Source organism: Danio rerio, chromosome 12, assembly GCF_052040795.2.
Source record: "Danio rerio strain M-AB ecotype USA chromosome 12, GRCz13ab, whole genome shotgun sequence".
In the NCBI taxonomy this organism is placed as follows: domain Eukaryota; kingdom Metazoa; phylum Chordata; class Actinopteri; order Cypriniformes; family Danionidae; genus Danio; species Danio rerio.
The window spans coordinates 26252501-26270000 of NC_141032.1; the positions used below are offsets into that span (position 1 = coordinate 26252501).

At 35.5% G+C, this 17500-nt stretch overlaps 1 long non-coding RNA gene across 1 annotated transcript in view; it reads left to right on the forward strand.

Moving 5' to 3' along the window:
- The window catches only part of LOC148679616 (uncharacterized), a 22078-nt gene that overhangs the window by 2972 nt on the left and 1606 nt on the right, over window positions 1-17500 (forward strand). The window contains exons 2-5 of the long non-coding RNA XR_015944913.1: window positions 5675-6124; window positions 9124-9414; window positions 12265-12349; window positions 15470-15634. This is a non-coding gene — a long non-coding RNA (uncharacterized LOC148679616). The remainder of the gene's footprint in view (window positions 1-5674; window positions 6125-9123; window positions 9415-12264; window positions 12350-15469; window positions 15635-17500) is intronic.

Genomic DNA, 17500 nt, shown 5'->3' on the forward strand with positions numbered 1-17500 from the left:
TTACTAGCATGATTCTAGCATGAATTAGCACGTTATTAGCATGATTCTAGCATGAATTAGCATGTTATTAGCATGATTCTAACATGAATTAGCATGTTACTAGCATGATTCTAGCATGAATTAGCATGTTGTTAGCATGATTCTAGCATGAATTAGCATTTCACTAGCAAGATTCTAGCATGAATTGGCATGTTGTTAGCATGATTCTAGCATGAATTAGCATGTTGTTAGCATGATTCTAGCATGAATTAGCATGTTATTAGCATGATTCTAGCATGAATTAGCATGTTGTTAGCATGATTCTAGCATGAATTAGCATTTCACTAGCAAGATTCTAGCATGAATTAGCATGTTACTAGCATGATTCTAGCATGAATTAGCATGTTGTTAGCATGATTCTAGCATGAATTAGCATGTTGTTAGCATGATTCTAGCATGAATTAGCATGTTACTAGCATGATTCTAGCATGAATTAGCATGTTGTTAGCACGATGCTAGCATGAATTAGCATGATACTAGCATGATTCTAGCATGAATTAGCATGTTACTAGCATGAATCTAGCATGAATTAGCATGTTGTTAGCATGATTCTAGCATGGATTAGCATGTTACTAGCATGATTTTAGCATAAATTAGCATGATTCTAGCATGAATTAGCATGTTGTTAGCATGATACTAGCATGAATTAGCATGTGACTAGCATGATTCTAGCATGAATTAGCATGTGACTAGCATGATTCTAGCATGAATTAGCATGTAACTAGCATGATTCTAGCATGAATTAGCATGTTGTTAGCATGATAGATAGATAGATAGATAGATAGATAGATAGATAGATAGATAGATAGATAGATAGATAGATAGATAGATAGATAGATAGATAGATAGATAGATAGATAGATAGATAGATAGATAGAGGTAGATAGATAGGTAGAGGTAGATAGATAGATAGATAGATAGATAGATAGATAGATAGATAGATAGATAGATAGATAGTAAAGATAGATAGATAGATAGATAGATAGATAGATAGATAGATAGATAGATAGATAGATAGATAGATAGATAGATAGTAAAGATAGATAGATAGATAGATAGATAGATAGATAGATAGATAGATAGATAGATAGATAGATAGATAGATAGATAGATGGAGTGCGAGCATGAGTCAAACAAGCCAACCCCCGCCTCTCTACGATGTTCTGATGCTGAGATATAGCTGCTGTTATATCGTTGCTAGGTTAGTCTGTTTTGTTGCTATGGAGTTGATTGACAGCTTAGACTGATGATGTATCAAAGCTTCTTGCCCGTATGAACAGTTAAAAACAACCCCCATGTCTCTATCACACTGCAGCATGACAATATCAGTCTGAACCTCTTTAATGGCAGTCTATGGGACAGTTGCTAGGGTGCAGTATCTGGTTGTTAGGGTGTGGCTAGAAGGTTAAAAAGCCATCAGTGATTGGCTGCTTGCTAGACTGAGTTAAATGAGCTCAATCATTAGTCTGTAGGACAGTCTGATGCAGAGTTATGAGCTCACAAAGTTTGATCCCATGTAAAGTCAATGAGAGTCTTTTGCAATGGAAGTCTATGGGACGGTTTCTAGGGTCCAAAAGTGGTTGCTAGGGCGTGGCCAGAAAGTTTAAAGGTGATCAGTCATTGGCAGTTTAATAGTCTGAGTTAAATGAGCCCAGTTAGAAGTCTGTGTGACATTCTGATGCGGAGTTATGAGGTCACAAAGTTTGATCCAATGTTACGTCTATGGGATTTTTCCGACGGTCCCGGGACGTTTTTCGGGAAACCGAAAGTCGGATCAGTCGGAAAGGATATAGCAACTCGAGTCAGAATAGTTCGGAGGTCTGACCCGAGTTTGATGGTCATAGCTTGAAAGGTCTAGGTGGAGATAGAGTTTAATTTTTAGTCTCAGAAGAAGAATAATAATATAAATAACTAGATTCTTAAAGTTTGAGAACAAACTTTGAGGCTGGCTTGTGAAAGCCTGACGGTAATAGTTTATTTAGTTTAAACAGTTTTAAAAAGTGTGAAAAGATAGATAGATAGATAGATAGATAGATAGATAGATAGATAGATAGATAGATAGATAGATAGATAGATAGAGAGATAGAGAGATAGAGAGATAGATAGATAGATTAGCATGTTATTAGCATGATTTTAACGTGAAATAGCATGTTGTTAGCATGATTCTAGCATGAATAAGCATGTTACTAGCATGATTTTAGCATGAATTAGCATGTTGTTAGCATGATTTTAGCATAAATTAGCATGTTACTAGCATGATTCTAGCATGAATTAGCATGTTGTTCGCATGATTCTAGCATGAATTAGCATGTTGTTAGCACGATTCTAGCATGAATTAGCATGTTACTAGCATGATCCTAGCATGAATTAGCATGTACCTAGCATGATTTTAACATGAATTAGCATGTTACTAGCATGATTTTAGCATGAATTAGCATGTTATTAGCATAATTCTAGCATGAATTAGCACGTTGTTAGCATGATTCTAGCATGAATTAGCATGTTACTAGCATGATTCTAGCATGAATTAGCATGTTACTAGCATGATTCTAGCATGATTTAGCATGTTGTTAGCATGCTTTTAGCATGAATTAGCATGTTACTAGCATGATTCTAGCATGAATTAGCATGTTGTTAGCATGATTTTAGCATGAATTAGCATGTTACTAGCATGATTTTAGCAATAATTAGCATGTTGTTAGCATGATTTTAACATGAATTAGCATGTTGTTAGCACGATTCTAGCATGAATTAGCATGTTACTAGCATGATTCTAGCATGAATTAGCACAATTCTAGCATGAATTAGCATGTTGTTAGCATGATTCTAGCATGAATTAGCATGTTGTTAGCATGATTCTGGCATGATTTAGCATGTAACTAGCAAGATTCTAGCATGAATTAGCATGCTACTAGCATGATTCTAGCATAAATTAGCATGTTGTTAGCATGCTTCTAGCATGAATTAGCATGTTACTAGCATGATTCTAGCATGAATTAGCATGTTGTTAGCATGATTCTAACATGAATTAGCATGTTACTAGCATGATTCTAGCATGAATTAGCACGTTGTTAGCATGATTCTAGCATGAATTAGCATTTCACTAGCATGATTCTAGCATGAATTAGCATGTTGTTAGCATGATTCTAGCATGAACTAGCATGTTGTTAGCATGATTCTAGCATGAATTAGCATGTTGTTAGCATGATTCTAACATGAATTAGCATGTTACTAGCATGATTCTAGCATGAATTAGCATGTTGTTAGCATGATTCTAGCATGAATTAGCATGTTACTAGCATGATTCTAGCATGAATTAGCATGTTGTTAGCACGATGCTAGCATGAATTAGCATGATACTAGCATGATTTTAGCATAAATTAGCATGATTCTAGCATGAATTAGCATGTTGTTAGCATGATTCTAGCATGAATTAGCATGTGACTAGCATGATTCTAGCATGGATTAGCATGTGACTAGCATGATTCTAGCATGAATTAGCATGTAACTAGCATGATTCTAGCATGAATTAGCATGTTGTTAGCATGATGGATAGATAGATAGATAGATAGATAGATAGATAGATAGATAGATAGATAGATAGATAGGTAGAGGTAGATAGATAGATAGATAGATAGATAGATAGATAGATAGATAGATAGATAGATAGATAGATAGATAGATAGATAGATAGACAGACAGACAGATAGATAGATAGATAGATAGATAGATAGATAGATAGATACAGACAGACAGACAGACAGACAGATAGATAGATAGATAGATAGGTAAAGGTAGATAGATAAAGGTAGATAGATAGATAGATAGATAGATAGATAGATAGATAGATAGATAGATAGATAGATAGATAGATAGATAGATAGATAGATAGACAGACAGATAGATAGATAGTTAGAGATAGATAGATAGATAGATAGATAGATAGATAGATAGATAGATAGATAGATAGATAGATAGATAGATAGATAGATAGATACATGGTGTAAGAGCATGAGTCAAACAAGCCAACCCCCGCCTCTCTACGATGTTCTGATGCTGAGATATAGCTGGTGCCATATCGTTGCTAGGTTAGTCTGTTTTGTTGCTATGGAGTTGATTGACAGCTTAGACTGATGATGTATCAAAGCTTCTTGCCAGTATGAACAGTTAAACACAACCCCCATGTCTCTATCACACTGCAGCATGACAATATCAGTCTGAACCTCTTTAATTGCAGTCTATGGGACAGTTGCTAGGGTGCAGTATCTGGTTGTTAGGGCGTGGCTAGAAAGTTAAAAGGCCATCGGCGATTGGCTGCTGGCTAGACTGAGTTAAATGAGCTCAGCCGTTAGTCTGTAGGACAGTCTGATGCAGAGTTATGAGCTCACAAAGTTTGATCCAATGTAAAGTCAATGAGAGTCTTTTGCAATGGAAGTCTATGGGACGGTTTCTAGGGTCCAAAAGTGGTTGCTAGGGCGTGGCCAGAAAGTTTAAAGGTGATCAGTCATTGGCAGTTTGATAGTCTGAGTTAAATGAGCCCAGTTAGAAGTCTGTGTGACATTCTGATGCGGAGTTATGAGGTCACAAAGTTTGATCCAATGTTACGTCTATGGGATTTTTCCGACGGTCCCGGGACGTTTTTCGGAAAACCGAAAGTCGGATCAGTCGGAAAAGATATAGCAACTCGAGTCAGAATAGTTCGGAGGTCTGACCCGAGTTTGATGGTCATAGCTTGAATGGCCTAGGACGAGATAGAGTTTAATTTTTAGTCTCAGAAGAAGAATAATAATATTAATAATAATAAGTTTAATAGGATAACAGTAGTCTGGCTTGCTACACAAGCCAGCCTAATAACTAGATTCTTAAAGTTTGAGAACAAACTTTGAGGCTGGCTTGTGAAAGCCTGACGGTAATAGTTAATTTAGTTTAAACAGTTTTTAAAAGTATGAAAAGATAGATAGATAGATAGATAGATAGATAGATAGATAGATAGATAGATAGATAGATAGATAGATAGATAGATAGATAGATAGATTACCATGGTATTAGCATGATTCTAACGTGAATTAGCATGTTGTTAGCATGATTCTAGCGTGAATTACCATGTTGTTAGCATGTTTTTAGCATGAATTAGCATGTTGTTAGCATGATTCTAGCATAAATTAGCATGTTGCTAGCATAATTCTAGCATGAATTAGCATGTTACTAGCATGATTTTAGCATGAATTAGAATGTTGTTAGCATGATTTTAGCATGAATTAGCATGTTGTTAGCATGATTCTAGCATGAATTGGCATGTTACTAGCATGATTCTAGCATGAATTAGCATGTTACTAGCACGTTTCTAGCATGAATTAGCATGTTGTTAGCACGATTCTAGCATGAATTAGCATGTTGTTAGCACGATTCTAGCATGAATTAGCATGTGACTAGCACGATTCTAGCATGAATTAGCATGTTACTAGCATGATTCTAGCATGATATAGCATGTTGTTAGCACGATTCTAGCATGAATTAGTATGTTACTAGCATGATTCTAGCATGAATTAGCATGTTACTAGCATGATTCTAGCATGAATTAGCATGTTACAAGCATAATTTTAGCATTAATTAGCATGATTCTAGCATGAATTAGCATGTTGTTAGCATGATTCTAGCTTGATTTAGCATGTTACTAGCATGATTCTAGCATGAATTAGCATGTTACTAGCATGATTCTAGCATGAATTAGCATGTAACTAGCATGATTCTAGCATAAATTAGCATGGTGTTAGCACGATTCTAGCATGAATTAGCATGTTACTAGCATGATTCTAGCATGAATTAGCATGTTACTAGCACGATTCTATCATGAATTAGCATGTTGTTAGCATGATTCTAGCATGAATTAGCATGTGAATAGCATGATTCTAGCATGAATTAGCATGTTGTTAGCATGATTCTAGCATGAATTAGCATGTGACTAGCATGATTCTAGCATGAATTAGCATGTGAATAGCATGATTCTAGCCTGAATTAGCATGTTGTTAGCATGATTCTAGTATAAATAGCATGTGACTAGCATGATTCTAGCATTAATTAGCATGTGACTAGCATGATTTTAGCATGAATTAGCATGTTACTAGCATGATTCTAGCATAAATTAGCATGTTTTTAGCATGATTCTAGCATGAATTAGCATGCTACTAGCATGATTCTAGCATAAATTAGCATGTTACTAGCATGATTCTAGCACAAATTAGCATGTTACTAGCATGATTCTAGCATGAATTAGCATGTTGTTAGCATGATTCTAGCATGAATTAGCATGTTACTAGCATGATTCTAGCATGAATTAGCATGTTGTTAGCATGATTCTAGCATGAATTAGCATGTTACTAGCATGATTCTAGCATGAATTAGCATGTTGTTAGCATGATTCTAACATCAATTAGCATGTTACTAGCATGATTCTAGCATGAATTAGCATGTGAATAGCATGATTCTAGCATGAATTAGCATGTTGTTAGCATGATTCTAGTATAAATTAGCATGTGACTAGCATGATTCTAGCATGAATTAGCATGTGACTAGCATGATTCTAGCCTGAATTAGCATGTTGTTAGCATGATTCTAGTATAAATTAGCATGTGACTAGCATGATTCTAGCATGAATTAGCATGTGACTAGCATGATTCTAGCATGAATTAGCATGTAACTAGCATGTTTCTAGCATGAATTAGCATATTGTTAGCATGATAGATAGATAGATAGATAGATAGAGACAGACAGACAGACAGACAGACAGACAGACAGATAGATAGATAGATAGATAGATAGATAGAGACAGACAGACAGACAGACAGACAGACAGACAGATAGATAGATAGATAGATAGATAGATAGAGGTAGATAGATAGATAGATAGATAGATAGATAGATAGATAGATAGATAGATAGATAGATAGATAGATAGATAGATAGATAGATAGATAGATAGATAGATAGATAGATAGAGACAGACAGACAGACAGACAGACAGACAGACAGACAGACAGACAGACAGATAGATAGATAGATAGATAGATAGATAGATAGATAGATAGATAGATAGATAGATAGAGGTAGATAGATAGATAGATAGATAGATAGATAGATAGATAGATAGATAGATAGATAGATAGATAGATAGATAGATAGATAGAGACAGACAGACAGACAGACAAATAGACAGATAGATAGATAGATGTAGATAGATAGATAGATAGATAGATAGATAGATAGATAGATAGATAGATAGATAGATAGATAGATAGATAGAAAGATGTAGATAGATAGATAGATAGATAGATAGATAGATAGATAGATAGATAGATAGATAGATAGATAGATAGATAGTGTGCGAGCATGAGTCAAACAAGCCAACCCCCGCCTCTCTACGATGTTCTGATGCTGAGATATAGCTGGTGCCATATCGTTGCTAGGTTAGTCTGTTTTGTTGCTATGGAGTTGATTGACAGCTTAGACTGATGATGTATACAAGCTTCTTGCCAGTATGAACAGTTAAAAACAATCCCCATGTCTCTATCACAATGCAGCATGACAATATCAGTCTGAACCTATTTAATGGCAGTCTATGGGACAGTTGCTAGGGTGCAGTATCTGGTTGTTAGGGTGTGGCTAGAAAGTTAAAAGGCCATCAGTGATTGGCTGCTGGCTAGACTGAGTTAAATGAGCTCAGCCATTAGTCTGTAGGACAGTCTGATGCAGAGTTATGAGCTCACAAAGTTTGATCCCATGTAAAGTCAATGAGAGTATTTTGAAATGGAAGTCTATGGGACGGTTTCTAGGGTCCAAAAGTGGTTGCTAGGGCGTGGCTAGAAAGTTTAAAGGTGGTCAGTCATTGGCAGTTTGATAGTCTGAGTTAAATGAGCCCAGTTAGAAGTCTGTGTGACATTCTGATGCGGAGTTATGAGGTCACAAAGTTTGATCCAATGTTACGTCTATGGGATTTTTCCGACGGTCCCGGGACGTTTTTCGGAAAACCGAAAGTCGGATCAGTCGGAAAAGATATAGCAACTCGAGTCAGAATAGTTCGGAGGTCTGACCCGAGTTTGATGGTCATAGCTTGAAAGGCCTAGGACGAGATAGAGTTTAATTTTTAGTCTCAGAAGAAGAATAATAAAATTAACTAGATTCTTAAAGTTTGAGAACAAACTTTGAGGCTGGCTTGTGAAAGCCTGACGGTAATAGTTTATTTAAACAGTTTTAAAAAGTATGAAAAGATAGATAGATAGATAGATAGATAGATAGATAGATAGATAGATAGATAGATAGATAGATAGATAGATAGATAGATAGATAGATAGATAGATAGATAGATGTTGTTAGCATGATTCTAGCATGAATTAGCATAATGTTAGCATGATTCTAGCATGAATTAGCATGTTGTTAGCATGATTCTAGCATGAATTAGCATGTTGTTAGCATGATTCTAGCATGAATTAGCATAATGTTAGCATGATTCTAGCATGAATTAGCATGTTGTTAGCATGATTCTAGCATGAATTAGCATGTTGTTAGCATGATTCTAGCATGATTTAGCATGTTGTTAGCATGATTCTAGCATGATTTAGCATGTTGTTAGCATAATTCTAGCATGAATTAGCATGTTACTAGCATGATTCTAGTATGAATTAGCATGTTACTAGCATGATTCTAGTATGAATTAGCATGTTACTAGCATGATTCTAGCATGATATAGCATGTTACTAGCATGATTCTAGCATGAATTAGCATGTACCTAGCATGATTTTAACATGAATTAGCATGTTACTAGCATGATTTTAGCATAAATTAGCATGATTCTAGCATGAATTAGCAGGTTGTTAGCATGATTCTAGCATGAATTAGCATGTTACTAGCATGATTCTAGCATGAATTATCATGTTGTTACCATGATTCTAGCATGAATTAGTATGTTACTAGCATGATTCTAGCATGAATTAGCATGTTACTGACATGATTCTAGCATAAATTAGCATGTTGTTAGCACGATTCTAGCATGAATTAGCATTTGACTAGCATGATTCTAGCATGAATTAGCGTGTGACTAGCATGATTCTAGCATGAATTAGCATGTTGTTAGCATGATTCTAGCATGAATTAGCATGTTACTAGCATGATTCTAGCATGAATTAGCATGTTGTTAGCATGATTCTAACATGAATTAGCATGCTACTAGCATGATTCTAACATGAATTAGCATGTTGTTAGCATGATTCTAGCATGAATTAGCATGTGACTAGCATGATTCTAGCATGAATTAGCATGTTGTTAGCATGATTCTAGTATGAATTAGCATGTGACTGGCATGATTCTAGCATGAATTAGCATGTGACTAGCATGATTCTAGCATAAATTAGCATGTAACTAGCATGATTCTAGCATGAATTAGCATGTGACTAGCATGATTCTAGCATGAATTAGCATGTAACTAGCATGATTCTAGCATGAATTAGCATGTTGTTAGCATGATGGATAGATAGATAGAGGTAGATAGATAGATAGATAGATAGATAGATAGATAGATAGATAGATAGATAGATAGATAGATAGATAGATAGATAGATAGATAGATAGATAGATAGATAGATAGATAGATAGTTAGAGATAGATAAATAGATAGATAGATAGATAGATAGATAGATAGATAGATAGATAGATAGATAGATAGATAGTTAGAGATAGATAGATAGATAGATAGATAGATAGATAGATAGATAGATAGATAGAGACAGACAGACAGACAGACAGACAGACAGACAGACAGACAGACAGATAGATAGATAGATAGATAGATAGATAGATAGATAGATAGATAGGTAGAGGTAGATAGATAGATAGATGGTGTGCGAGCCTGATTCAAACAAGCCAACCCCCGCCTCTCTACGATGTTCTGATGCTGAGATATAGCTGCTATTATATCGTTGCTAGGTTAGTCTGTTTTGTTGCTATGGAGTTGATTGACAGCTTAGACTGATGATGTATCAAAGCTTCTTGCCAGTATGAACAGTTAAAAACAACCCCCATGTCTCTATCACACTGCAGCATGACAATATCAGTCTGAACCTCTTTAATGGCAGTCTATGGGACAGTTGCTAGGGTGCAGTATCTGGTTGTTAGGGTGTGGCTAGAAAGTTAAAAGGCCATCAGTGATTGGCTGCTGGCTAGACTGAGTTAAATGAGCTCAGCCATTAGTCTGTAGGACAGTCTGATGCAGAGTTATGAGCTCACAAAGTTTGATCCCATGTAAAGTCAATGAGAGTATTTTGCAATGGAAGTCTATGGGACGGTTTCTAGGGTCCAAAAGTGGTTGCTAGGGCGTGGCCAGAAAGTTTAAAGGTGGTCAGTCATTGGCAGTTTGATAGTCTGAGTTAAATGAGCCCAGTTAGAAGTCTGTGTGACATTCTGATGCGGAGTTATGAGGTCACAAAGTTTGATCCAATGTTACGTCTATGGGATTTTTCCGACGGTCCCGGGACGTTTTTCGGAAAACCGAAAGTCGGATCAGTCGGAAAGGATATAGCAACTCGAGTCAGAATAGTTCGGAGGTCTGACCCGAGTTTGATGGTCATAGCTTAAAAGGCCTAGGACGAGATAGAGTTTAATTTTTAGTCTCAGAAGAAGAATAATAATATTAATAATAATAATAAGTTTAATAGGATAACAGTAGTCTGGCTTGCTACACAAGCCAGCCTAACTAGATTCTTAAAGTTTGAGAACAAACTTTGAGGCTGGCTTGTGAAAGCCTGACGGTAATAGTTAATTTAGTTTAAACAGTTTTTAAAAGTATGAAAAGATAGATAGATAGATAGATAGATAGATAGATAGATAGATAGATAGATAGATAGATAGATAGATAGATAGATAGATAGATAGATTACCATGGTATTAGCATGATTCTAACGTGAATTAGCATGTTGTTAGCATGATTCTAGCGTGAATTACCATGTTGTTAGCATGTTTTTAGCATGAATTAGCATGTTGTTAGCATGATTCTAGCATAAATTAGCATGTTGCTAGCATAATTCTAGCATGAATTAGCATGTTACTAGCATGATTTTAGCATGAATTAGAATGTTGTTAGCATGATTTTAGCATGAATTAGCATGTTGTTAGCATGATTCTAGCATGAATTGGCATGTTACTAGCATGATTCTAGCATGAATTAGCATGTTACTAGCACGTTTCTAGCATGAATTAGCATGTTGTTAGCACGATTCTAGCATGAATTAGCATGTTGTTAGCACGATTCTAGCATGAATTAGCATGTGACTAGCACGATTCTAGCATGAATTAGCATGTTACTAGCATGATTCTAGCATGATATAGCATGTTGTTAGCACGATTCTAGCATGAATTAGTATGTTACTAGCATGATTCTAGCATGAATTAGCATGTTACTAGCATGATTCTAGCATGAATTAGCATGTTACAAGCATAATTTTAGCATTAATTAGCATGATTCTAGCATTAATTAGCATGTTGTTAGCATGATTCTAGCATGATTTAGCATGTTACTAGCATGATTCTAGCATGAATTAGCATGTTACTAGCATGATTCTAGGATGAATTAGCATGTTACTAGCACGATTCTATCATGAATTAGCATGTTGTTAGCATGATTCTAGCATGAATTAGCATGTGAATAGCATGATTCTAGCATGAATTAGCATGTTGTTAGCATGATTCTAGCATGAATTAGCATGTGACTAGCATGATTCTAGCATGAATTAGCATGTGACTAGCATGATTCTAGCCTGAATTAGCATGTTGTTAGCATGATTCTAGTATAAATAGCATGTGACTAGCATGATTCTAGCATGAATTAGCATGTGACTAGCATGATTTTAGCATGAATTAGCATGTTACTAGCATGATTCTAGCATAAATTAGCATGTTTTTAGCATGATTCTAGCATGAATTAGCATGCTACTAGCATGATTCTAGCATAAATCAGCATGTTACTAGCATGATTCTAGCACAAATTAGCATGTTACTAGCATGATTCTAGCATGAATTAGCATGTTGTTAGCATGATTCTAGCATGAATTAGCATGTTACTAGCATGATTCTAGCATGAATTAGCATGTTATTAGCATGATTCTAGCATGAATTAGCATGTTACTAGCATGATTCTAGCATGAATTAGCATGTTGTTAGCATGATTCTAACATCAATTAGCATGTTACTAGCATGATTCTAGCATGAATTAGCATGTGAATAGCATGATTCTAGCATGAATTAGCATGTTGTTAGCATGATTCTAGTATAAATTAGCATGTGACTAGCATGATTCTAGCATGAATTAGCATGTGACTAGCATGATTCTAGCCTGAATTAGCATGTTGTTAGCATGATTCTAGTATAAATTAGCATGTGACTAGCATGATTCTAGCATGAATTAGCATGTGACTAGCATGATTCTAGCATGAATTAGCATGTAACTAGCATGTTTCTAGCATGAATTAGCATATTGTTAGCATGATAGATAGATAGATAGATAGATAGATAGATAGATAGATAGATAGATAGATAGATAGATAGATAGATAGATAGATAGATAGAGACAGACAGACAGACAGACAGATAGATAGATAGATAGATAGATAGATAGATAGATAGATAGATAGAGGTAGATAGATAGATAGATAGATAGATAGATAGATAGATAGATAGATAGATAGATAGATAGATAGATAGATAGATAGAGGTAGATAGATAGATAGATAGATAGATAGATAGATAGATAGATAGATAGATAGATAGATAGATAGATAGATAGATTGATAGAGACAGACAGACAGACAGACAGACAGACAGATAGATAGATAGATAGATGTAGATAGATAGATAGATAGATAGATAGATAGATAGATAGATAGATAGATAGATAGATAGATAGATAGATAGATAGATAGATAGATAGATAGAAAGATGTAGATAGATAGATAGATAGATAGATAGATAGATAGATAGATAGATAGATAGATAGATAGATAGATAGATAGTGTGCGAGCATGAGTCAAACAAGCCAACCCCCGCCTCTCTACGATGTTCTGATGCTGAGATATAGCTGGTGTCATATCGTTGCTAGGTTAGTCTGTTTTGTTGCTATGGAGTTGATTGACAGCTTAGACTGATGATGTAGTAAAGCTTCTTGACAGTATGAACAGTTAAAAACAACCCCCATGTCTCTATCATAATGCAGCATGACAATATCAGTCTGAACCTCTTTAATGGCAGTCTATGGGACAGTTGCTAGGGTGCAGTATCTGGTTGTTAGGGTGTGGCTAGAAAGTTAAAAGGCCATCAGTGATTGGCTGCTGGCTAGACTGAGTTAAATGAGCTCAGCCATTAGTCTGTAGGACAGTCTGATGCAGAGTTATGAGCTCACAAAGTTTGATCCCATGTAAAGTCAATGAGAGTCTTTTGCAATGAAAGTCTATGGGACTGTTTCTAGGGTCCAAAAGTGGTTGCTAGGGCGTGGCCAGAAAGTTTAAAGGTGATCAGTCATTGGCAGTTTGATAGTCTGAGTTAAATGAGCCCAGTTAGAAGTCTGTGTGACATTCTGATACGGAGTTATGAGGTCACAAAGTTTGATCCAATGTTACGTCTATGGGATTTTTCCGACGGTCCCGGGACGTTTTTCGGGAAACCGAAAGTCGGATCAGTCGGAAAGGATATAGCAACTCGAGTCAGAATAGTTCGGAGGTCTGACCCAAGTTTGATGGTCATAGCTTAAATGGCCTAGGAGGAGATAGAGTTTAATTTTTAGTCTCAGAAGAAGAATAATATAGAAAAATAAAAATAATAATAATAAGTTTAATAGGATAACAGTAGTCTGGCTTGCTACACAAGCCAGCCTAATAATAAGTTTAATAGGATAACAGTAGTCTGGCTTGCTACACAAGCCAGCCTAACTAGATTCTTAAAGTTTGAGAACAAACTTTGAGGCTGGCTTGTGAAAGCCTGACGGTAATAGTTTATTTAGTTTAAACAGTTTTAAAAAGTATGAAAAGATAGATAGATAGATAGATAGATAGATAGATAGATAGATAGATAGATTAGCATGTTATTAGCATGATTTTAACGTGAAATAGCATGTTGTTAGCATGATTCTAGCATGAATTAGCATGTTACTGGCATGATTTTAGCATGAATTAGCATGTTGTTAGCATGATTTTAGTATGAATTAGCATGTTATTAGCATGAATTAGCATGTTGTTAGCATGATTCTAGCATGTTGTTAGCACGATTCTAGCATGACTTAGCATGTTACTAGCATGATTTTAGCATGAATTAGCATGTTGTTAACATGATTTTAGCATGAATTAGCATGTTACTAGCATGATTTTAGCAATAATTAGCATGTTGTTAGCATGATTTTAACATGAATTAGCATGTTGTTAGCACGATTCTAGCATGAATTAGCATGTTGTTAGCATGATTCTAGCATGAATTAGCATGTTGTTAGCATGATTCTAGCATGATTTAGCATGTTACTAGCAAGATTCTAGCATGAATTAGCATGCTACTAGCATGATTCTAGCATAAATTAGCATGTTGTTAGCATGCTTCTAGCATGAATTAGCATGTTACTAGCATGATTCTAGCATGAATTAGCATGTTACTAGCATGATTCTAGCATGAATTAGCATGTTGTTAGCATGATTCTAGCATGAATTAGCATTTCACTAGCATGATTCTAGCATGAATTAGCATGTTGTTAGCATGATTCTAGCATGAATTAGCATGTTGTTAGCATGATTCTAGCATGAATTAGCATGTTGTTAGCATGATTCTAGCATGAATTAGCATGTTCTTAGCATGATTCTAGCATGAATTAGCATGTTGTTAGCATGATTATAGCATGAATTAGCATGTTACTAGCATGATTCTAGCATGAATTAGCATGTTGTTAGCATGATTCTAGCATTCTAGCATGAATTAGCATGTTACTAGCATGATTCTAGCATGAATTAGCATGTTGTTAGCACAATGCTAGCATGAATTAGCATGATACTAGCATGATTCTAGCATGAATTAGCATGTTGTTAGCATGATTATAGCATGAATTAGCATGTTACTAGCATGATTCTAGCATGAATTAGCATGTTGTTAGCATGATTCTAGCATTCTAGCATGAATTAGCATGTTACTAGCATGATTCTAGCATGAATTAGCATGTTGTTAGCACAATGCTAGCATGAATTAGCATGATACTAGCATGATTCTAGCATGAATAAGCATGTTACTAGCATGAATCTAGCATGAATTAGCATGTTGTAAGCATGATTCTAGCATGGATTAGAATGTTACTAGCATGATTTTAGCATAAATTAGCATGATTCTAGCATGAATTAGCATGTTGTTAGCATGATTCTAGCATGAATTAGCATGTGACTAGCATGATTCTAGCATGAATTAGCATGTGACTAGCATGATTCTAGCATGAATTAGCATGTAACTAGCATGATTCTAGCATGAATTAGCATGTTGTTAGCATGATAGATAGATAGATAGATAGATAGATAGATAGATAGATAGATAGGTAGAGGTAGATAGATAGATAGATAGATAGATAGATAGATAGATAGATAGATAGATAGATAGATAGATTGATAGATAGATAGAGACAGATAGATAGATAGACAGACAGATAGATAGATAGATAGATAGATAGATAGATAGATAGATAGATAGATAGATAGATAGATAGATAGATAGATAGATAGATAGATAGATAGATAGATAGATGGTGTAAGAGCATGAGTCAAACAAGCCAACCCCCGCCTCTCTACGATGTTCTGATGCTGAGATATAGCTGCTGTTATATCGTTGCTAGGTTAGTCTGTTTTGTTGCTATGGAGTTGATTGACAGCTTAGACTGATGATGTATAAAAGCTTCTTGCCAGTATGAACAGTTAAAAACAACCCCCATGTCTCTATCACACTGCAGCATGACAATATCAGTCTGAACCTCTTTAATGGCAGTCTATGGGACAGTTGCTAGGGTGCAGTATCTGGTTGTTAGGGTGTGGCTAGAAAGTTAAAAGGCCATCAGTGATTGGCTGCTGGCTAGACTGAGTTAAATGAGCCTAGCCATTAGTCTGTAGGACAGTCTGATGCAGAGTTATGAGCTCACAAAGTTTGATCCCATGTAAAGTCAATGAGAGTCTTTTGCAATGGAAGTCTATGGGACGGTTTCTAGGGTCCAAAAGTGGTTGCTAGGGCGTGGCCAGAAAGTTTAAAGGTGATCAGTCATTGGCAGTTTGATAGTCTGAGTTAAATGAGCCCAGTTAGAAGTCTGTGTGACATTCTGATGCGGAGTTATGAGGTCACAAAGTTTGATCCAATGTTACGTCTATGGGATTTTTCCGACGGTCCCGGGACGTTTTTCGGGAAACCGAAAGTCGGATCAGTCGGAAAGGATATAGCAACTCGAGTCAGAATAGTTCGGAGGTCTGACCCAAGTTTGATGGTCATAGCTTGAATGGCCTAGGACGAGATAGAGTTTAATTTTTAGTCTCAGAAGAAGAATAATATAGAATAATAATAATAACTAGATTCTTAAAGTTTGAGAACAAACTTTGAGGCTGGCTTGTGAAAGCCTGACGGTAATAGTTTATTTAAACAGTTTTAAAAAGTATGAAAAGATAGATAGATAGATAGATAGATAGATAGATAGATAGATAGATAGATAGATAGATAGATAGATAGATAGATAGATAGATAGATAGATAGATAGATAGATAGATAGATAGATGTTGTTAGCATGATTCTAGCATGATTTAGCATGTTGTTAGCATGATTCTAGCATGTCTTAGCATGTTACTAGCATGATTCTAGCATGAATTAGCATGTTACTAGCATGATTCTAGCATGAATTAGCATGTTGTTAGCATAATTCTAGCATGAATTAGCATGTTACCAGCATGATTCTAGTATGAATTAGCATGTTACTAGCACGATTCTAGCATAAATTAGCATGTTACTAGCATGATTCTAGCATGAATTAGCATGTACCTAGCATGATTTTAACATGAATTAGCATGTTACTAGCATGATTTTAGCATGAATTAACACGATTCTAGCATGAATTAGCATTTTGTTAGCATGATTCTAGCATGAATTAGCATGTTACTAGCATGATTCTAGCATGAATTATCATGTTGTTAGCATGATTCTAGCATGAATTAGTATGTTACTAGCATGAATCTAGCATGAATTAGCATGTTACTAGCATGATTCTAGCATGAATTAGCATGTTGTTAGCACGATTCTAGCTTGAATTAGCATTTGACTAGCATGATTCTAGCATGAATTAGCATGTTGTTAGCATGATTCTAGCATGAATTAGCATGTTACTAGCATGATTCTAGCATGAATTAGCATGTTGTTAGCATGATTCTAACAT